Here is a 24,096-nt window from a genome sequence, read left to right as displayed (position 1 = left end):
TATTTGTAAACCTGTAAGATGGTCAGCTCAGGGCTGGGGCTGACCTGAGCCCCACTGGTGTGAGCCACAGCAGACAAGCAGCCATTTCTGTAGGAGGGCATCTGGGGCCAGTCCTGCCAGCCTGTGCAGCTGGAGATGTCCAGAGCAAGATTTAGAGCTTTCACCCCTAACTTTCAGGGCTTGATTTGGGGGCTTAGAAAAAAAAAAGCAAACCCTGACCTGGAGAGTGAGGTTTGAACAAGGAACTCCATGCAGGTAGGTGCCTGTGGAGCCAGCACAGGCAGGACAAGGCCAGCATAGTTGCCCTGGGGCTAGCCTGCATCAGGGCTGTGGACCCTGGGGCTCAGCAATGGCTCCCGTGATGGCCACTGGATCAGCAGGAGAATTAGGGTGAGGACAGGTTCTCCATTCAGGTCAGAGGAGCAGCTCTGCCCAGGACCACCTGGGTTCCCACAGGCAGGGCCCAGGTTCACACGGAGGTGTGATGAAAGCCATCTGTCCTTTGTAAAAGGCAACTGTTGCTTTTCTACAAAGCTGTAAGCCACATGGAGCCAGCCAGAGAACAGCCATGAAATCTTGAATGACAACCCAGCACAATCTCCAACAGAAAGGTTATTCGAGGCAGCTGTTGGCAGATTATTTGTGTGCAGCAATTTCACACCCCCAGACTTTAATGTGTCCTCAGTCTGCCACCTCCCCCAGAGGCTCCCCATTAGCAGGGCTGCCACGTCTTGGTGAATGTTTTACATTTCCCGTGGCCTCGCACTGGGTCTGAGCACAAATCAAACTTCCTCATTCTAGGAGTTGTGGTCAGTCGGTCCTGGTGGCCCCTCCAATGGCTTAGCTGGGATCACCTGCTGGGCTGGCTATACCAGGGACCTCAGTGGCAGTAAGATTCCAGAGTACCTCTGCCTGATCGCTCTGAACTCACCAATTAGATACAACTGCTTACAGGAATCTTTGTGGATGATGCTCCGGACCCCAGTAAAGGCTGCTCTCCCAGGTCCCCTCTACTGGCTGAGACTTGTGTCCAGAGACTTCCCCATTCTGATGGCCTGCGAGGCATGCCGCCCTCTTCACTCTAGATCGGTGTGGGCAACAAACTGCCTCAGTCATGTCATAAGCTTTGCTACGCTGCCTCCTCTGTGTCTCACCTGGTCACACACCTGAGCCCTTACCAGTCTGGGATCTCTTAGAGAAAGGCCCACCTTGTAGGAATCTACTGGACACAGATCAAATAAGAGCAATAGAGGCAGCTGCCAGTGAGAATGGGGGCCCTGGAGGGGGACACCTGGTCATCATCAGACACGCAAGAACTGGGCCGTTTGCCAGGATAAAGACCAATCCCAAGAAAGGAATGCTCTGAGCATCCATTCCACCCTGAGGCCCTGCCAAGGAGGGAAACAACTTCGAGTCACTGTTCAGAAGGAGATGGCGTGTCACCGGGGAGGTCTTTTCTATTCTACCTGCTCATACTTATGAATATCCTCCTCCCCCAGAGAACCTCAAACCATCACCATCTGGGGTGAGTCTCTCAATGGCATGAGTGACCCATGGCTGTCCCTGGGGCCTCAGCTGTGCTTTGCTCTACCCAAGGATCAGGCTGATTGTGACCGAGGCAGATGGCATCTATCTACCTGTTCAGGGTCTGGTGGACTGCCTGGTCTCAGGAGAGTGGGCTTCAGCAGGTTCTTCTTTTTCTTCTTCACTCCAGGGACCACTGCATTATCAGTGACCACCACAGGCCTGGATTTCTCAGTGTTTCCTCTAAGCCTGAGCAAAGGCACAAGAGGCAGTGAAGCAGAGTTTAGGGCCCTCCCTCCCATTTGAAATTGGGAACAGCTTCCTCATGCTAAGAGTGGAAGCTGGGGAGACTGTGACCCCCAACCCTGACAGGCACCAGGAAAGCTGGGGGGAGATTGCCCCCTCTGACCTCACATTTTCCACCATTTCTCTAAATGGCTGCTGTCTCCCCCAACCCTCACCACCTCCTCTTTTTTAAGGTTGTGCTAATTTGCAGGGATTTCAGAGATGGGATTTTTGAAACAATTAAGTTTCTTTCACCTTCCTTCAGACTTTGAAAACTATTTTCCTACCAATTTGACACTGAACATTCCTGGATCAGAGTGCATTATGGAGGTATCACGTGCTGCATGGAAACAGCAGGGCCACTTCAGAAAGGGCCCAATCCCACACTCTTGTCCTCAAATGCCTACTTGTGGAAACCGGCAACTTAGGTAGCTAAGTACGTGATAAGAGCTTGGTGGACCCAAGGATGTGGCACAAATCCAACGGAGAGCAAAGCTCTTTGGGAGCCAACAGGATTGGTCTCCCTAGGCACCCTCTGCCCAACTCTGAGGCTTCTCTTGGTGGTGACCAGTGCCCTGAAACAGTCTTGTGGTCACACAACTCAGGACACAAAGCCACTGAAACGTGCACTCCACAGGGTGAAATGTGTGGTCTGTAAACTGTAGTTCCAGAAAGCTGTGTAGATAAATAGATGCAAGGAAAATGGAGAAGGTAAAGATAAGAATCAGTGGGCAAGTACAGATGCTGGATGTTGGAGGTTTTGGAAGCACTGGCGTCACCTCTGTTCCCTGAGCCCTGGAACTTCCAGGTGTTTATCTGCAGAGTACAGGTCCTATGGGTCCCCACCCTGGCCCAGGGCGGAGACCCAGAAGATGGTGGAGCTGGGACCCAGCATTGCCTGGTAAGCAGGAGCATCACACATGCCTGTGCTTCATCTAGTTGTTAATAAATCATTAAGGTTTCTATGGATCATTGCCACAGTGAGTAAAGGACAAAGTCAGCAGAGGTCAAGAATTAAGAACCATATTCTCAGGAGTCCCGTGAGGGCCAGCTAGCAGCTCAAAGGGATAGTGGATACCTTCTCCCCAAAATTGCAGGCGGGAGCCCCAACAGGCAGGAGCCCCTGCCCACTGCTTCTCCAAGCGGGGGAAAGTGAGATCCACCTACGTTGCTGCTGCGTCTAGACTAGGGAGGAGGGGAGGAAGTGGAACTCGCTGGAGAGTTTCCAAGGCCCTTGGGTGAGTCACCAGACAATTTCTCAATTTTCTCAACTCTACTATGTGTCAGTGTCACCCCTAGCCTCAGCACACTATAGACAAAGGGACAGCACTAAGAACCCCTGCTAGGCAGGGACAGCAGCTGTGGACTCCCTGCGAAAAATAGCAAGTCTGGTGGTCCATTTTCAGAATATGGCCTTAACTGGATCCAATTGTAGCCATGTTAATTATGCTCTTCCCTTTGCCTGCCACAGTTTTAAAATTAGTTAATCACGTAGAATGTGCCCGGAGCTCCTCCAATCAGAGCAAAGGACAGCACTGCATTAGGGATAAAAGCAAGTGGACTGCCTTTCTTGTCATGCTGCGGTGGCCAGAGGTGGGGTCAGGCATGTGCATCACACAAGCCCTACCCTGGGGTTGGCCAACAGCAAAGCAATGGCTGTCCTTGTCACAATAAGGGGTGGTAGCTGATACAGCACCCCTAGTTCCACATTAGGAGGTTGGCGGATGTGCAGGATCCCAGAACAGTGCCAGTGCTGAATAGGCTTTTTGTTAGGGAGGCTCTCTGGGTTGAGGGCAAGCCCCTGCCTCCCTGCCTGGCCTCCTAGTTGAGTGGCCTTGTGACCTTCCAGTCACATACACCACAGCCACCTCCTTCCTTGTCCCAGGCTTTGTACCCTAGGAAGCTTTGTTCACACCCTCAAAGACCAGCCATGGTGTAAGTCCTGGGATCTTGGTCCCTGCAGGGTGCAGCAAGATGGAAAAGGACCCACCATGACAGCCTCATAAAACTCTCCCAGACAGCATCCCCGGGTGACCCCAGGCCTCTGCGGAGTGGGAAAGAGCCTCCCCTCCTGGCTCTGGACCCGCTCTGGCCTCTGCTCTGTGCTCGCTCTGGAAACACCCTGTGGCTTCAGTGATTACTCACCAGTGTCCCTGCTTCCTGTGCTGCGGGCTAGCTGGTGTCCTTTTTGTTGGTTCTTTATATATTTTTAAAATTTCAAGTGTTTGAACAGGAAGGGGAGGGAACAGCATGGAACACCACGAGGCAATGACTCTGCCGTGGCTTAGATGTCATCTGAGTGTCTCCAGAATCCCTGTGATCAAATCTAATCCCCACTATGAGGTGTGACAAGGTAGAAGCTCAGTTTAACTATTTGGAGGTGGGGCTTTAGGAGGTGGTTAGAATTCAGGAAGGTCATCAGGTAGAACCCCCATGACTGAATCCTGGTGGACTATGAAGAGGGAGAGACCTGAAGACACACATGTGCACACACAGACAAATACACACATGCATACACATATGTGAGGACACACAAGTACACATGCATGGGGGCACATGTGCACATACATGATAGCATATACATGTATGCATGCACACGTGCATCCAGGCACACCTGTGTGCACTTACATGTGGACACACATGTACACACATACATGAGAACACACACACACACACACATCCTGCCTCTTGTCATGTGATGCCCTGGCCCACTTTGGACTCTGCTCACAAGGATGCGGTCACCATACACCCCTCAACCTTGGACCTCCAGAATCATAATAAGCCAAATTAAACCACTTTTTTGTGAAAACTCACTCAGCCTCTGATACTGTGTTTTTGGCAACAGAAAACCAACTCCCCATAGCAGAGGGAGACTTAAGAACAACTGAGCCCCAAACTCTGTCTCTGTAGGGTCTGACACTCAGGTGAAACTCTGGTACAAGTTTCCTCCACTCAGGTGACCAAACTTGGCTCCACAGCCAGCGGGGAGGGTTCTCTGCTCAAAGAAGGGAGAGCTCTGAGCAGCCAGCTCTTGCTCATCTCAGGATGACGGAGGCCTAGGGGTTCATCTTTGGTTTCATCTAGAACAGAGACAAGCCACACGAGACCCTGGCAGGGTACTGCTCCCTGGCCCAGGTGGCAAAGTCCCAGAACCCGTCTACTTGAACCCCACTTCCCAGGGAACCATTTCTGGGCAGGTCCACCCCATGGCCACCACCTTGGTTAAAGGTTTTCCTTCCTGTCAGACATCCAATTGCCAGGGGTTGTCCCCTGAAGGCCTAGATCTGCCCACAGAACTGGAGCTGAATGCGGAATTGGAGATGTCTTGGTGGAGCCCCCACTGTGCCTTTTCTCCAAGGACTTTCACACACATGGGAAAAATGTTATGAAGTCAAGTGCACATGCTCTCTTCTCTGCACAAACCAGCAAACAGGTGATCATCCCAGTACTGTGCCCCTGCAGTGGGTGGCAACACATGCCCGTGAGCCCACAGGGCTGCTCCATCTGCTGCCCAAGTCCTCCACTATGTCACGCACTAAGCTTGTTAACTTTTCCACGTGTATGCTGGATGTACATCCCACTGCTAGGGCTTGGTAAGTGTTCCCAAAACAAATGCTCTGCAGGGAGGCTGGGGCCTGCAATTTCAGGGAAGTGGGAGCAAGAGGAAGGGCAGTGGAAAGGCAAGAAAGGAAAATAAACACAGTGATGGCTTATTTTTATTTTGCTTTGTTTTATTCTTCTGAGCTGGCCACAGACTATAAATAAACAGCTAGATGGAGGCTCGTGAAGGGTTTCAGGAGGCCACTGCCTTTCGTGGAGATGACAGGAGGGCAGGCAAATTTCTGCCAGTCTCTTTCCGTTGGCCAAGATCCCTCCAGCCTGTGCCTTAAGAGGGCTGAGATCTAAGGAATGAGGGCAGACTCTGAGCCTATATGGCAACAACTAGGGAGAAACCACCCCAACTGGTCCTTGCCTGGATGCTGGGGGTCACACTGAGTGAGTGCAACAGCAGATAGTGACATTCAGGCTGCAACTTCTGCCTGATCTGAGTCGGCTGACCCCACACCTCTGCTTGGTCTAGGTGCCAAACATGGCACCTCTGGACACCACGGCTTTGGGGTCCTCTGGTGCACTGTCTGCATTTCAGAGCATCCATTTACCATCCTGCAGATTCTCCTGCCCTATGTACAGCTTCTGAACGTGCCCCCTTCCCTAGGCTCCTGGGGGCTGAGCTGCTGGGGAGGCTATAACCCTCAGCCACTGAGGGACAGGGACAGGTAAGGCACAGGAGTGCACAGATCCCCTGTGGGAGCTCCCTTTCATCCCCCTTCCCTCCTGGTGCCTCTTACAGGTCTTTTTTTTTTTTTTTTTTTTTTTTTTTTGGTACTAAGGATTGAACCCAGGGACACTTAACCACTGAGCCACATCCCCAGCCTCATTAAGTTGATGAGGCTGGCTTTGAACTTGCGGTTCTCCTACCTCAGCCTCCCAAGCCACCAGAATTGCAAGCATGTGCCACCACCCCTGGATACTCATGTCATTCTTGCACCAACTTTCATGTCACCCTGGCACCAACCCTCACACCAGGATCTCCACCAGATGAGGTGCAACCCACGTCCACACTCCAGTCTCAGGATTCCACTCCCAGAAAGCTGCTCACCAGTGGCCAGAGTAAGAATCCAAGAGTGAGGGTAGGAACTGGGTGGACCAAAGTAAATAATGTCATGCCTTGTACCCTTGTCATGCTATGAATTCATAAAGATGATGAAGAAAGAAAATACCTCCACAGACCAAGATATCCAGATTTGTTTTGTTTTTTAATATAAATTACAAGACAAAGTGCACTGTGTGATTCCATTTTTGAAAGGAAAAAAGAAAGCATTCCTGTGTAAGTAAAGAAGCTTCCCCAAGAGGTGATGGCTCAGCCCTTGGATGCCATCCTGCGGCACTGTGTCTGCCTGGGCCTCTGGACCACACCAGGAAATCTAACACATGACTCAGGGTGTGGCTGTGAGTGCCAAAGGTTCAGCTCCACCTCCAGAAGGGCTGGAGCAGGCTGGTGCCCCAACATAGGTGCTAGACAGCAAGACTCCTGTTGTACACTGATGCTGGTAAAGTGGTGCCATCCACAGAGAGGACAAACAGAAGTTCCCTGATGGAACCCTGTCATGTTCTGCCCTAAGAGCCTTTCCCTTGGTTGACTTTAACCTGTGTCTTTAACCAAGTCCTTCTACCTCATTACCACACCAAGAGGTACCACACCAAAAGGTACCACACAGGTGCGTCCCTGCCTTGCAAACAGAGGCAGATGAGAGGCAACTCTGTAGCCATCATCCCATCCAACCCTGCAACCACCCAACCTTATGTACCTGAAAGTGTTATTCAGAGACTGGAAACTGTGACAGAATGCTAGAAGTGATACCTCTGTTGTGTTCTTATGTATACCCCAACTTGCAAAGTTTGGGTCTCCAAGAGCTCAACACAAGCCAGTCAGGCTGGCTAGCCACATGCTTCTCCTGTGGATTCCATTGGTCAAGATGTAATCAAATGAGAGGCAGGTATGTCTGCTCCCAGACCTGTCCATGCTACCTGTCATTTTCCCTGTGGACAGGAACTTTGTGCAAGCCAGTCACATGTCAGTCTCAAGGCAAAGGCAAGATGGTTTTGGGAAAGCCAAGATAAATGATATGGGACATCAGGGTAAGAGCAAATTAAGTTGCTTTAAAATTTGCTCTAGAGTAAGGGTTTCTCTGGTTAGAATTGTAGCTGAAGTACAGAGGGGGGGCTTCCTGGACCCATAGGTGTCAACAGCCCCAGACTTTCCACAGGACATCCAGGGATGTGCTACTGGAAGAGTACAATCTTCCAGTCAATGTCCAATACAGGGCTCTCAGCTACAGCATCTTGCAGCCTACACCTAGTGACCAGGGCCAGTCTCGTTTCCTTTTCCAGACATGCAGGCCTCCACCATCTGCAGGTGGTCCCAGCCCTCCCTAGAGAAATCCCAAGATCAGAGGGCAGAGGGCAGCAGGGAACAGAAGCCTGGGGCCCATTATCTGAAAGCCACTGTCACCTCCTCCTTCACATGGGAAGGGTCACCTGGCATCTTTTCCAAACAGTACACTCCAGAACATTTCTCCCTGTGTTCCCATACCACCTACTTCCCTGCCCACCCTATTTGAATGGACTCTTTGAGAGTTTGGCTTTGAGAATTTCATCAACAAGTTCTTGAAGGAACATGGAGCTCCTCAGCTGCTACATTCCCACCTGGTAGCCTGTTGGCTTGAGAGGTGAGAAGCTGTTGGGCAAGGCCGCCTCGTAGGTGGGAGACTGTAGGGTAGAAGTGAGAAGAAGCCAGCCAAGACATATATATATTTCTATACACACAGAGAGAGATATGTGTGTGTATGTATGTGTGTGTGTGTGTGTGTGTGTGTGTGTGTGTATATATATATATATATATATATATATATAGATATATATATATTTCTGCTGCACCAAAGATATATATGGTGCAGCAGATTCTGATTTCCCCAACCCACCCCAGAAACATGCTCAAAGCCCTACAAACGTCAGAAAATGAAAAGAAAACAAAAAGTATAAACTCAAATCAAAATGAGATTAAAATGTTAACACCTACCACTGTGTGAAGCTGGTTTGCAGCTTTGCTTGTAGCTACAGCCTCAGCCTGTCTTCAGGCCTCTCCCTGACCTGTGTGTGTAAGTGGCTCACTCCTCAATTTCTTGCTTTCTTCCTAGTGTGTCTAGCAGGACCTGAGATGACAACGTGAATCTGTTTAATTCACTTACTGGGTCTCCCCTAAAATACAAGCTGCCAAAGGGTAAAGTCAGCCTGTTCTGTCATAAGCACCCTACAGAGTCTACCCTTGAGGCCAGAGGAGGCTCTTCCCTGCTTACCCCCCTGCCTGCTGACACTTGGGTTCTGCCCATTCATTCAGGCCAGGGCTTTATTTTGCACAAAAGTTCAGTATGAGCCAAAGGGGCCCAGTGACCATAGCTCAGTCATGTGGATGCTGACCTGTGGTCAGTGCTCACAGGACCTGTAGTCATCCTATCCCGTCCCAGGCCAGCTGCAGGAGCAGGTAAGCGCCAGCCACCTCCTCTCTTTCCTACACCAAGCTTCCTTTTCCCAAATTCTCACCCATGGGCCCCAGAGAAATGTAAAAATACAATGTCTATGAGACAGTCCTTGAGACATGGTGACTTTCCCCAGTTTGAGAGATCAAGGGTCATGTGCACCAGCTATCTGGAAGTCTGAGCTCGGAGTAGCTGGGTTTTCTGCAGTCCCACAACAACCTCTTCACGTCCCTAAAAGGTACACGAACTCCAGACTGACCACCACCCTCTAAGATACCCGTGGGATGAAAGCAGAAGCCTGGGGGGGGGGGGGGAGGCTCGACGTTCATCATCCAAGACTTGGCCAGGAGGGCTGCAGCGCGCGCCTGGGCGGCAGCACCAAAACAAAACAGGGAGTCCTGGAACCGGCCGCCTAGAGGGGTGCGCTGTGCACCAGAGGAGGGTGCAGGACTCACAGCTCGCCCGCCTTGTCTGAGCCGACAGTTAACTGCGCTGGAGCGCCGACCCACTCCTCTGCGCTTGCGCTGGAGCCGAGAAGGCCCCGCCTCTCGGACCACATGGCTCTGCGCGTGCGCAGGGGCCGCACCCCCGCTCTACACTGCCCTGGGCCCACCTCTCTGCGCGTGTGTGGGGACTGCAGCGTGTTACACCCAAGGATATGGTGCAGTGGGGTTGGGTCCTTTGTGTTCTGCACGGTTCTCGCCTTTCACACGGAAGCCATTAAATTACGTTTTAAAATAAATACCCGGAGCCAGGCACTCATCTGTAATCCCGGGGACTCAGAGGTTGAAACAGGAGGTCATAAGGTCAAGGCCAGCCTCAGCAACTTATTGAAGCCCTAAGCAACTCAGCGAGACCCTGTCTCCAAATAAAAACCAATAATAATAAAATAATAATGGGTGGAACTGTGGTTAAGTGGTAAGATGCCCCTGGGTTAAATCCCCAATGCCACAAATAAATAAATGCTCAGAGTCCCCCTATGTCCTCAAGCACTTTAACCTTTTCACTCCCCTCCCCTTCTGGACCTGGCAGCACCCATTGTTCGTGCAGTGCAAAAGCCACGAACAGCAAACCCTGCCCGCCTGCGCTCTTTGGGTTGTCAGGGTGCCAGCCTGAGCCAGAGCTGTTCTGGATGACTGGGGTCCAGGGTGACAAGGGATGTCCTACAAGTCCAGGTTGACTGCCTCCCAGACTGAGCTGTGCAGGGCTCTGGGGATCTGGGAGAAGGGATGCAGGAGGTCAAGGGTGAGGGAACATGATATGGTAAGGGGAAAAATTGGGGAGAGGCAGGGAGGAGGGGAAGAGTTTCCTGAAGGATGCAGCAGTTACCAAGGGACAGCTCACTGGCAGGGTCACAACAGAAGGGCCCTAAGGGATCCTGTTCACTTGCAGATGGGGAAACAGGTCCTGGGGGCTTCAACCCAGCTGTTGGGCTGGTGGCAGAGGAAAGTGCACAAAGTAAGCTGGGGTACATGGGAATTTACCCCTGTGGCCCTGCTCCCAGGCCAAGGGGTCAGTATCTTGACACATTTGTCACCTTCTGGAGGCTAGGCTGGGTGGGAGGCAGGGCCAGAGAAGGACAGGCAGAGACCTCCTCATGGAGAGAGTAGAGAAGGCCACAGGGCTTTGGTAGCAGGTGAGCTTAGGGGATTACCTGGAACTGTCCAAATCTCCCAAACCCCTCCCCCAACAGCCTAGTCCTCACTCATTGTATTTCTTGAGATTTGGGGTCTGTGACTTGGGGTGCATGGGCAGTGGGAGGGGGGTCCTATTAAGGAAATCTCTGTTAAGAAAATAAAAATACTCAGATGCTGTTGAAGATGGTGACGCTGACATTCCTCAAGCAGAGCCTCAGTGGCTCCTGCAGTAAGTGAGGTTATAACTGTAGTGGGGGTCACTGACAGGAAATATGGGGGTTCTGGTAAACAGGGTTTAGTGCAGGTGGGTGAGGCATTGGATCAGATGTTAGGGGTGCAAGATATTCAGGAGACTGGCCCAGCAGGATTCCTGCTGAACCTGGACTGAACCGGCCAAGGTCAAGAACTGGTTGGGAAGACACAAAAGAGTCCTGACCCACTTGTTACCCAAACAGGGAGTCTGCAACCTTTCATGGGGCAGGAGTGAGATATTCATGAATGACAGCAAATACAGGTCAAGGAATCATGGCCAAGCCAATAGCCCAGTGTTTAAAATGAGAATGAACAGGCTGGGCCCAGGAGAAGAGGTTGGGGACATTTAAACTCGTCCTGCACTGTAGGGTGGGCAATGTTTGACCAATCTAGATATGTACCAAACCCAGAATGCTGCTGGAATGTGTATTATAATTTGGGTTTTTATTATATTTCTACTTGGCCCATCTCTCTTAATAATTGGCAATTATAGCCATAGCGGTTTTGGCTAATCAAGATTTATAGTGCACTAAGATTTTATTGGCCAATTAGAATCAATTACAATACTGGAGTATTTGACAATGTTGTTATGGAATTTCCACTGTCGAAAATAGAGAATGAAATCAAGGGCATGTGACAGTGACATAGCCTATCTGTCATCTGTAACTCAATGGCCCTGGGCAGAAGGACTCCTGCTTCCTCAACCACTCACTGTTCTGGGGAGTCAGCAGCCTCTCAGAGGGTAAGGGGGCAACACACAGACAGGAAATCCACAGAATCCTTCAGCACAGCTTTTCAATATCCACCCAATGGCCAGGGCCCCAGGTGCCCAGTGGGCAGCACACCTTCAGAACCAGCTTATCTGAATTATTTATGCATAGTTTTTCCCAGCTGGGAAGGCTGCTTATAGGCTTATTTATTTTTAGACAACTGCACACTGTCTTACAGATTTTTAAAAAACCTATTGAATAATTCCTGGGAATACTGTAGAAGAGACACAAGAAAATGACCTTCGTCTTGACACAGGTTCCAGAGTCCCCTCCTCTGAGCTCCACTAAGACAAGGTGAGAGTGGAAACCAGTGTATTTTTAGATGAAACCTCCTTGGGAAACATTTTCTACTTTATATTTTATCAATAATCCCTAGCTAATGTTTTAAACCAATATTTATAACACTGCCTAAAAGCTTTGGGATAAATGGATTTTAATAAAGAAATGCTATTTTACCGTGCCTCATCATAAGAGGGTCTTGGGAAATAGGAGACCAATAAATGAGAAGTATAGCCACCAGGGAAGAGAGAGCCACAGAGGGGTGAGCAGACAGAAATATGCAGACATCTGCACTGATGCAGCCCAAGAGATGTCTTCCCCTCACATGTCCAGTGGCTTCAGTGCTAGGGGTACAGCAATTTGTCTATTGCTGTCCTTTGTAACTTAAAATCAACATGCCTATCTCTGTTTCTTGTTCTATCCATTTCTGAGTTTTTCTGATGGTCCCTGCTCTATAATGGGAGCTCACTCCCCTCCCTCCCTCCAAATCCCATCAGATGATTATTTTCATTTTGTATAGCTGATAAGCTATGACTGTGGTCCTGTAGCCATCTCCATCAGTCCACATCTGTTCTTTTTTTTTTTAAGAGAGAGAGAGAGAGAGAGAGAGAGAGATAGAGAGAGAGAATTTTATTTATTTTTTAGTTTTTTCGGCGGACACAACATCTTTGTTTGTATGTGGTGCTGAGGATCGAACCCGGGCTGCACGCATGCCAGGCGAGCGCGCTACCACTTGAGCCATATCTCCAGCCCAAGTCCACATCTGTAAGAAGAATGTGCAATAGGCCATGCCCTCTGCCAGGACAGCAAGCGTCTCCCCACAGCCATCTGAAGAGACATACCCAGCAAGAGGTTTTTGTTTTTGTAAATACTCTGTTATTTCTCAGAAGTCATGGCACATTTAGGATTTTTTTTTTCATATTTATACTAAGACATTTTTTTTTCTGGCGGTTTATAGTTGCTCTTGTTTTAATCTTTCTGATAAAAGTGTGTCAGTCTGTTTGGGCTGCTGTAACAAAATGCCTTGGACTTATAAACAACGGAAGTCTACTTCTTACAATTCTGGGGTCAGAAGTGCCAGAGCAAATCTCTGGCAGATTCCAAGTCTATGGGACCACAATTCACCAAAGAAGACACCCGGCCGATTTCCCTTTCTGTTTTGTCTATGTCTTACCCATTTATGAAACTGGTTTGTGGGAACCACTAATCCTGCAAACAGCCAGGGCTCCCAACAGATTCAGGAGTCTGCAGGAAACATAAGAAGAATCAGCTGGTTATGTGGAACTTATAAAAAAGGGACTTGCATACATACATTTTGTCCCTGAGATTCTGCTGCTAAATGTTTACCAGCACAGTATATCCAGGTACTATTTTTACCCCATGGGTAAATCTTTATTTCATATTATGCCAAATACTGGCAGTTTTTGTATCTGCAGTTATGCAAAATTCAGCTATTAATTGTTCATCCAATTGGTTTCTAAGGAGATTTCTTGAATTCATGATACACCCTGATTTACAAAATTGGGGGGATTTTCAGTGGTTGTGTTTAACTCTTTTCATAATTGTGACAAATTATTGAGCTTAGATGTCACCTAGAAGATTGGACCCTCCCAGAAGCCCTGCAGGCAGGTCAGCACTTGCAAAGACCCAGAGGGCTGAGGCACTGACTGTCTTGCAGGTCACACAACATACCCTGGAGACGGCCAGGCATCATTTACATACACAGAGGCAACCAGGAAGCCATTGATAAAACCAAGCCTCTTATTTTATTTTTTTTTATTGGTTGTTCACAACATTACAAAGCTCTTGACATATCATATTTCATACAAATTGTGGATGTGTAACCGACGTGATTCTGCAAGCCTCTTATTTTAAAAGTACAATTAACCTGAAAACTGGACATTGAGTGACTTTGTTTCTGAAGCTTTGGGACAAAACTGGCACTTGGACAGAAGATTCTGTCCTCAGCAGTCAACTAACCACCCTGGCCAGGTGCACACCAAGTGAGATCCACCTTCCCTATTAAATCACCACCCAGGTCACTTGGCATCCTTTTGCCTCAGGGGAGGTCTTTTGCTGATGCACCAAGTGGCATTTTCTGGACGTCAGAGTTAATAGTTTTTCTGGGTGGTCAAGTCTCCAAATGCCTGCCCTTGAGATGTGCAGCTGTCGCTAAGAGACTGATTTTTTCGTAACTGAGAGACTGATCTTCTCGTAACTGAGTGCCTTAACTTTCCCGGGATTGTGTTAAAGTGAGTTTGAACTCTCTGGTCCATCTTGAAGAGACATTATAGGGGGCAGGGGTGGAGTCCTGGGCTTTTCAGCCACCTGCCTGGTTCCTGGGTTAACCTGGGAACTTAACACACTAAGAGGTCTTTGAGGGGCTGGGATTGTGGCTCAGTGGTAGAGCACTCCCCTAGCATGGGCGGGACTGGATTCGATCCTCAGCACCACATAAAAATAAAGGCATTGTGTTGTGTACATCTACACCTAAAAAATAAACATTAAAAAAAAAAAAGGTCTTTGAATTGGGAAAAGTCCCTGCGCCTACAGCTAGAGGCTTGAAGCTGTGTTCTTTTCAAGTAAAAACTGAGGCTTAAGTGTATTTGAACCTTCTCAAACTAAAACCCCACAGACTAAACCCTCCTTGCCTGGGAAGAGAGGATCTGCCCTCCTGGCAGGTACAGGGCATTGGCTTTGGTTCATGAAGGGCTTCAACAGCTCCCTCCTTCCGGGTTGCTCCATACTCCAGAAGCCCCTGGAAACAGGGAGAGGTGACTGCCATCTACTGCCATCTACTTGGTTTTCTGGACCCAGCTTCAGTGCCGATGAGGAGTGATGGGAAGGGTCTGTCACTAGTATCCTCATTACTGCTCTGGGCCTGTTCTGGGCTCTTCTTTCAGGAAGGCTCATTGATATTGGAAGAAATCAGCCTCACTCTCTGCTTTTGACACCTCAGAAAGTTGAACGACTGAGGTCGCAAGGAGACATACACACCGTGTCTCCTTTGCAGCAGTCTCTGGTACTGCTCCAGACCTGTCTTCATCCTGCTGATTCTCCAGGCCTCAGCTCTGTGACTGCTGCCCTCCCTGCCTGTACCTGCCCCTCTCCAGGCCCACAGAGCACTCTCAGAGCCGAAAGCCACTCAACACTGCAATGGATTGACGAATTGCTGGAACTGCAGGCCTGTTCGAGCTGGGAGCCTGGCTCCAGGCACTCCTGAAAGTGGCAGAAGCCTGACCCTACCCAGGACACAGGCGCAGTGGCCTCCCCCTGCACATACCAGGTCCAGGTGGTCCCCTCCCTCAGAGGCCCCCTTCGCAGAGGTGAGAACTTGAACCTTGAGGTGCAAGAGTGATTTGCTTCTGGATGGAGGCCTGTGTTTTGTTTGTACTTGGCAGGCCCTGCCCAGAGACACCAGATGGGTGACTGCAGATGAGGGTCTGTGGGGAAGCCAGAAACAGGATGAAGGCAGCCTCCTCTCTGATTGACCCAGAAGGCCCCACTGCCAGCTGCAGTCATTACAAGAAAGGAGGGGACAGCTTTCTGATTGTTGTTGTTGTTGTATTTAAAAAAAAAAAAAAAAAAAATATATATATATATATATATATATATATATATATATATATTTGTTACTTTTAATTTTGTAATAATTTCAGTCTTGTTCTTTCTTTGAAGTGGGCCACCCTTCAAGTCCTGTCAGTGTGACCAAGCATATTCCCTTCCAGCTCTCCAGGACCCACATGATGATGCTGCTCTCAGCATTGCTTTTTTTCTTTTTTTTTCCTGTTTTTTAAAGAAAAAAATAAACATTACTGGGGGGGGGGTGTTTCCAGGACCAGATACTTGCAACCTATCTATCTGAAGCTATCACTGTGACGGATGACGATGGACCAGCCTGTGAACTCCAACAAAACCTAACTCTCAGTGAGCAGTTGATCATGGGTCACAGTCAGCTACTTAGCTACTTGGACACAGAACTGGACAATTGTCTGTAAGGTCAGCTTGAGAGGTGCCCCTGTGCATTAGGTCAGCCTGAGAACCCAACCCTGTGCCATAAAGTCAACCAGAGAGCCAAGCCCTGGGCTGTATGTTGGCATCAGAGCCCAGGTTCCCTTAGCCACTTTGCTTTCTCCCTGGCATCCTGGGGCCAGTACTTTGGGACCTACTGGACCTGCCTTTCATGCAGGGCTTTCTGTCATTGGGAGCCCTGCTGCATTTGCAGAACAAGGCTGGTGGCCAGACTGGGCCAATGCTGTGGCATTTGACGCCCACCAGCTCCCATCTGGCCTGGGTGGAGCTCTCCCTCATGCATCTCAGGGCCTCATTAATGTCAAATGTGTCCCTAGGTGGGTATTGACATCACACAGACTTGGGCTCCGGTGGCCACAGCCAAAGCCAGGTCATATAGTGCTAGATGCACAATAGTGACCCCCACAGGTGACTACATGCAGCCACCCCCCACTGGCCAACAAACCCTCCTCAGTAGGCTGCTGGGCAACAAGCACCACATGCTGCTGCATTGAGGGGGCCTCCCACAGACCCAGCCAGGAGGCAGCCACCTCTCCCTCTTCCAGGCATCCCTGAAGCCTCTGCATCCCTCCCTGCATATAGGCGACCTGGAAGAGCTGGAAGTAGGTGAGTGCAGACTGCAGCTTCCTAGGCACCCCCAGGTGATGGCCAGGTGTTGAATTGCATTACTCATAAGGTGAGAATAATTATGCCCTCTCTCAGGTCAGTGGGATTGGGATGATTTAGAACCAGAGACAGACGCCATGTGTTTACAGGGCATGCCAGAGCTGCTCCTGAGTGTGCCAGTGTGGGTGGGGGTCATCGCAGTCCTGATGGAGCAGCCTGGGCATGGAGATGCCACCATGGGATGGACATAAACAGATGCTGCTGCAGGCAGTAGGTCATTATGCTGAGGAGAAACTGCCTTGTAATCCAGCAAGCTGGCCAGTGTGGTTCAGTATTCCTTATGATTAGTTCATCCGCACAGAAACCCAAAATAGCAGTGGTTAAAACAACACAGAGCATTGCTTTCTGGTACTGGAAGCTGAGGCTGGCACCACAGTGGGAAACACACAGCTCTGTCCCTCCATTCCTCCCTTCCCAATCATGGTCCCAACTCTTCCTTGCAAAGTGGCTGCTGGAACTCCAGCTCTCACATCTGGCCACTCCCCAGCTTGAAAGGAGGTTTCAGAAACTCTTGTACAACAATCCTGCTTATTGTGGGTCATCATCCATAACTTAGTTGCCCACCTTGGCAACTGCCAGGGCTGAGAAACATGTCTGTAATTCAGGTGACTGTGTATGCCCACCTGAAAGCCAGGAGATCCATCACTAAAGAGAAAGGAGGAGTGGAAGATGCACCTGGCATCTGAATCTTTGTCACAAGATTTTGCCATTTCACAAACTTCTTTCCTTTGGCTTTTTCCTTGAGAGAGGTGGCCTGCCGGGATGGAGACAGACAGGGCAAGGGCAGAGGAGGCAGAAAGCAAGGAAGACAGGGGCTCTGCCCAGATAAGAAACTTGGAGGCAGAGAGGGGGTTGGTGTGCCTCAGACAGAGTGATGTGAGTCATCAGAAAGAGGGGTCTGGAAAAAGTGAAGTCACTCTTCCCTGCAGAGGGGAAGCTGCAGAACAGGCTGGGGACAGATTTCAGAGGACCACAGTGCATTGCATAACCCAGAGGAGACAGCACAGGCAGTGGGCAGAGCCAGGGATCACGGGAGGCTTCTCTGGTGCTAAATGAAGAAGTTGTGCCCTGTTGCGGCTGCAGAGCGGAAGAGGCCCTGGGAGGAGGAGGGGTCCAAAGGCTGAGTACTGTGGGAACCCCATGCTGAGAGGTTCTGAAGGAAAAAAAAAGGCCAGACAGGCCAGATCAAACCAACCGAGCAGGGAAGGCTGACTTGAAGGGCAGCTGGACATTTCTGGAAGGTACAGGCTGGGGGACAGGGCTGCTGTGCCAGCAGTTGGAGGGGTGAGGGGGAGAAGTCAGCTCATCAAGGGTTGCTGGGCAGAGCAGAGCTGGGCATGTCAGGGAGGTGGGTACTCCATGAGGTCAGTGGCTGACCTCTTCCTTCTGAGGCCACCCACCAAACTGGTCTGTGTCTTTAAAATCCCCACAAACTGAAGAGTTCTGAAGTTCTGTATTAAGCTATGTCATTCATGAAGCACTGTGGTCATTCTGTGTTATCCAGCAGATTTGGAGACAATTAACTTTTATTTATTTATTTATTTGTTGTTTGATTATTTATTTATTTATTTTAGGGGGAGTACTTACGGTTGAACTCGGGCTCACTCAACCCCACTGAGCCCCATCCCCAACCCTATTTTGTACTTTTTATTTAGAGACAGGGGTGTCACTGAGTTGCTTAGCGCCTTGGTTTTGCTGAGGCTGGCTTTGAACTCGCAATCCTCCTGTCTCAGCCTCCTGAGCCACTGGGATTAGAGGCATGCGCCACCGAGCCAGCCAGCGACAATTATCTTTTAATGAGTTATTATTAATGGCTATTTGTTTCACTTTTCTACAGAAAGAGTTCAAATGGCAGTCTCCATCATCAGAACTGCCCACTTCCAGGTATAAACAGAATCGTGCTAGTCAGTGCTGGTGCCCTCCTCACCCCAAACTGGCCCCTTAAAAGCCCCTACAGAGATGCCCAAGTTACTAAACAAGGAACAGACTGGAGGGGTCTAAGGGAGGGGAAAAGAGAGGAAGAAAGCTAATGCAGCCTGAGGAAATTCCTGCAGAATGAACCTTTCTCCTGGGTTCTTATTCAGCTGCCAGCGTGGACCACTTAAATGCCCATAAGCTTCCCAGTGCCCAATACAAAAAGGGCACACAAGAAATGGAGGTGCGGTGAGCAGAGGACAGGAGTCCCTCCTGCCCAAACCTACTGCTTGGAATCCCTGCTGGCAGGCCCTGCAATCTGCATAACAAGCCCCCTCTGTGAACCCATTGGAGAGCAAAAAGCATTAGAGGAGTGATCAGGACTGCTGGAGTTCCTGGGGGGTGGGGGTGGGGGCGGGGTGCCTGCCCCTCTCTGGTGACCTTGGGTAAGTCACCTTGCCCATCAAAGTTCCAGATTCCAGAGATTCTTTTGGTTCCAAAGCAATAAAAACCAAAGCGAAACTAAGCCAGACAAAAGTTAAGGCATAATAAAGATTGGCTTACAAAGACAGGTGGATGTGCAGAGCCAAGCAGTTAGCAGGGCCTCCCTCCCCTCCTGCCCGCTCAGAGTTCCCCTCCTGCTGGCTCTGAGAGTAGCAACCAGGCTGCACCATTGTTCGAGGCTCAGTCCTCCCAGAGCCAGTGACCCCCTGGGGCCGGGAGCTGATTGGACCTTCTCAGTCAGGTGCCTGAATCACGCGGAGTAAGAAAAGGGTACATCCCATCTCCCCCCAGAGCAGCAGCTGCCCTCTACCCAGGATAACAAATGAATTTGTGCATGGGAGGGCCTCAGCCAGCTTTCTCAGATCAAGGGCTGTTCCAGGACCTGCTGGACCTTGATGGGCAAGCCCTGGTGTCACACTCAGGTCCCTGTGGCCCCAGCTGCTTTGAAGACGCAGGGGTCTGAACATGCAGTCCTTCATGTGTTCACATCCACGTCGGGCTTGAACAACTCCTTGCGGGGGACTTGGGAATGAGCATTCCAGAGGTGAGACCAGCACCTCCCACCAAGGACATGCAGGGCAGATGGAACTGGGCCACTGCCAGGCAAGGACCACTGAACAACATTTTATCTGCAAAGTAAAAAATAAGAAGCTTCTGGTCCCCACTTACAGATTGATGAAGAAGAAATCGTAGTGATCAAGGCAACAAAGAGCTTAAACGCAGAGCAGAGCGCACTTTGGAATGGTGTGGGTACTCCTAATGGGCACCGGCACAGGGACTACTCTCTCAGTTGCCTTTTCGTTGGCCCCCTGTGGGGAAGCTCAGCTTATACCCTGGAGAAAGGTCAGAGGGAATTTCCACATCAATGCTGAAGGAGAAACACTGGTGGAGACCTCTGCTCTGCAGCAGGAGCAGTGGCCTTAGACCCGCCCATGATGGGAGCTGGCCCCTGCTGCGGGAGCAGAACCCCTCCTGTTAGCATTGGGAGTGGGGGCTGTACTCCCTGGGCTTCTTGTTTCATTCCCATCCAGCCCATGTGATAGAAAAGCAAGCTTCTTGGGGTGCAGGGGTGCACATCACACCAGGGTTGCATCTACAGAATGACACGTCTGCCCCTGTTTCTAGTCTGGTCCTTCTGGAAGGTGGATCCATCTGCAAAAATTCAAGTGTGCAGGTCCCCTGCATCCTCTGAGCAGATGCTGCTGCAATACCAATGCGGGGCTTTCCTGGCAAACATGTGTCCCTAACCTTGAGGTTGACAATGTCTTTCTGACTCTGGACAGCCCTTTCCGGAAGACCTGGGTCCCCAGAGTGAAACTGTGGTCAGTGAAGAGTTTGATCCATAAATCGAGAAGTTAGTTCTTCATTAGCCTCTGATAAATCCATGTGAAAAAAACAGCCTCTACCTCAGAGCAAAGCCTGTCCAAGGAAGGGGGCATGACCCTTGTCCTTGGAAAGACCCACAGAGCACTCCCAGGCACATACCCACCCTGATGAGTTGTTTATCTACAAATAACAGGAGAGATCTGCTGCCCAGGTGCCCAGGTGCCCCTGACTCAGTCAGGCTAGGTGGGGACCCATAGCAACCCGCTAGCAGCCACCAATCAGCATGAGACAGGGAAAATACCTGGGATACCAGATGACCCTCCCAGTTGTTTATGGTGGTTGATAACATGTTGGGAAACCATGTAGTCCCCTTGTGGCCTAAACCAATCAGTTCAAACAAATCCCCCTCTTGTACTAACCCATCAGCCCTACCCAACTTGTTCCCACCAGTGACTGTGCTAATCATGTTTTAGAATTGTTTTATGATTTTCCCGCTGTGTGTGATGATTCGCTAAGAGATGCTATGATGTATGTGAAGTCCCTGCCTTCTCCAAAGAGTGTATAAATCTGCTACAAACCCTGGGCTCCGGACCTCTCAGCATCACCAGTTGCTGTGCGTGCGGAGGACCGAGCTAGCTCGCAATAAACACCTCTTTGCTGCTTACATCAATCTTGGTCTCTGGCGGTCTTTGGGGGGTCCTGAATTCAAGCATAACATATTATTAGTTTTTTTCGAGCATAACACACGGTCTTAAAAAGTGGATCTTCTAGAGGAAATTGCTTCCTTTTCAGGTACATGGTGACGGCAGGTTTCTCCGACTGAGGTTCGTTTGTGGGGAATTCTCTACTTCAAGGCTCTAGCAGACTAGGGTCATCTGAAGCTTTAGCCCATAGTCAGACTCTCCCTCATACCCCAGACAGGATCCACTCCTCTGAGGAGCTGCAGAGAGGACCAAATATTGCTTCTGGCCATAAGCAAGTGTGCCGTGCCTCTTTCCCATCTCTGCCTCACTCACAGAGGGCAGGTTCGAATGGAGGGCCACCTATAGGCTGCCCCCTATGGGCTGCTCCGTTATGTGCCTATCACCCACAGGGTTTGTCCCACTGGTGGTTTCCCCAGGAGCCCACAGGGCCCCCTCAGCCTGGCTCTGGGAGACAGGAGGCTGGGATGCCAAGCAGCTGTAGCAGGTTTGTTCTGGAGCATGGCATCTGCACACTGGGGGTGGAACCATTTCAATAATGGAGATAGGGAAGGAGCAAGTGCCACGTACTTCCCAAGGAAACAGTGAGGAAGAGAGTACCAAAGGGGCTAGAGGGACATGGGAGTTGGAGAAGGGCCAGGCACTCAGCCAGGCAAGGAGGTCTGCCCTGGAGCAGCTTCACCCTTCCCCGTCCACATCCAAGCACCGGGGTTAACTAGAGACCAGGAGCTGTCACCGCCTGACATCTGGTAAATGCCTCAGCATCCCTGTGGGACACCTATGGTCTGGTGCTGAGAACACCTGGCATCACCTGGGGGTCCATGGGACCTGCCCTAGGTGGGTACATGGATATATGGGATCCTGGTGGGTCCTTGAGGAGCTACAGGGACAGAGACAGGACGACCACACCATGCCAGCCCACCTCTGCCAACCAGTCTCACAGCAGGGTGACAAAAGGGTTCACCACATGTGGCTGTCCCAGCTCTGTGAAAACTTGTGCTCTGCGAAAACTTGTGCTCTGCATGAGGACTTTGCCTCAGTCCCCTAGTGATGGGGATTTGCTCATTCCAAACCCTGTGACTACCATGGCTTAAAAACTGACCCCATCTTTTCCACGTCTCACGTTGGGCAGCCTAAAAGGCCCACCTTACCCAGTCACTAATAAGGTAGTGGGGGCAGGGCTCACAGCCCCTTCCTTGGGGCTGCTGCTGCACTGGAGCAGAGGCTGGGTCTCTGAGCAGCATGGGTTTAGCTGGAGCCTCTGGGGAGGGGCCCCCTCTGTTCACAGCCCCTGCTCCTGAGGATCTGTCTTGCAGCTCCTGCTGGACTGGGGCTCCCCCCTCAGCTGGAGCATCCAAGTGCACAGGCAGCCACAAGTGGGGACCCAGAAGTGGTCTCAGGTCAACATTAGTGTGCTATTGTTCTCTCCCAGCCTTGAAGTACCCCTGAAGCTCTCCGGAGAGTTATGCCTTCGCTGCCCCTTCATGGCAGATAAAGACCCAGAGAAAGATACAGTTTTAGCAGCCTCTTTCCCCAGGCCTATGAGGAATTGCCATCATCAGAAGTGGGCTGTGGAGGACACACCCCCTACACACACACAAACACACACACACACACACACAGCTGAAGGAGGCCAAGGACTGTCTGCAGGGTGCAGTGTTTGGGTGAACTCAGTGGGAGGTGCTGAGGCTTGGCCAAAATTACATCCATGTTCCGATAAGTACCCATCTGAGAATGGCTGTTTTTGTTTGGTCACTCATAATAACTTACAGTTTTAAAATGAGCTTCCTATGGTTCTGACAATCTTCCTACCAGGTTTGCACCTTCAGCACACTCTGTAGCCAAATGTCATTTGCCCACAAGGACAGTGGGCACTGTAGCCCTCACACCTCATACTATGAGCTTCGCCTGGACTGCAGTCTCAGGACATCCCATGAGAAAAGGCAAACAGAAGAGGATTTGCTTTGTCCTGGTTGAGTGCACTTCTGAGTGCTTTATCAAATCTAAACAGGCACCCTTCATCCTTTTCGGCCAGGTATTTGGGGCCCTGGGCAGTGAACGAAGGCCCAAGTGAACCTAGCTTGAGGCTGTTTGTTTGGAGGCTGCTATAGCTCAGGGTCAGCACCCCCTAGGGTACTGGGGAGCTCTGCAGTGGGAGGGCAGCGCTGGCTGTGGCTAGCAAAGGAGACAAGGAGGCACTGAGCCAGGCAGTCACCCTGTGTGCCAGGCTCTGGGAGAGTGTCACTTCCTCTGGTTGGTCCTGAATTGGCAGTGATGAGTGGAGGGGCTCAGCCAGCAGTACCAACCAAGCCCTGACCAGGGGGCAGCTGCTGCAGAGGGTAGAGGTGGACATCCTGGGGATGCCAGGCTGGCTGTGGCCTTGGACTGTCCAGAAGCAGGTTCAATCTCTAGCAGCACAAGGCTTTTCATATTGGGAGAAGGTGCTGGGCATCAAGCTGCCCTTCCAACCAGTGTCTACTTGGAGGAAGCTCACATGGGTCTCAGGGTTGGATCAAGCCCATCCATAGTCATGGCTGGGATTTCCCAAGTGCAGGGACCCTAAGGGGTTCAGGATCCCACAGAGCTACAGGGATGTCCTGGCATCCAAGGTCTGACTCAGTTAGGGCAGCTCAGCCCACACCCTTGGCAACTCCCCAGAAGCTTTGTTTTCATGTTTGCTCAATTTTATTTACAGGTTCTCAGAATTCAAAAAGCAAATGAAACAGTATATAAAACTTATTCCAAAGGGAGATGGGCTTGAACCACCCCTGCCTCAGGGAAGCCCTGGGAGAAAGATCTAAGGGGGGCTCTTGGGAATAAAAATCTCAAGTCAGTCTGGGCACAGTGGCACACCTGTAATCCCAGCAATTGGGGAGGTTGAGGCAGGAGGATCATGAATTCAAAGGCAGCCTCAGCAATTCAATGAGACCCTAAGCAACTTAGTAAGGCCCTGTCTCAAAATTTAAAAAAAAAAAAATAAAAAAAAAAGGCTGGGGATGTGGCTTATTGGTAAGTACCCCTGGATTCAGTCCCCAGTACCACAAAAAACAACCAACCAACCAACCCCAAAACATCAGTTCTGCCCATGTCCGACTGGACAGAGAGAGAG

The sequence above is a fragment of the Spermophilus citellus genome (genome assembly GCF_964194105.1).
Source record: "Spermophilus citellus genome assembly, chromosome: 6".
Classification (NCBI taxonomy): Eukaryota; Metazoa; Chordata; class Mammalia; order Rodentia; family Sciuridae; genus Spermophilus; species Spermophilus citellus.
Note: the sequence above shows the minus strand (reverse complement) of the source record.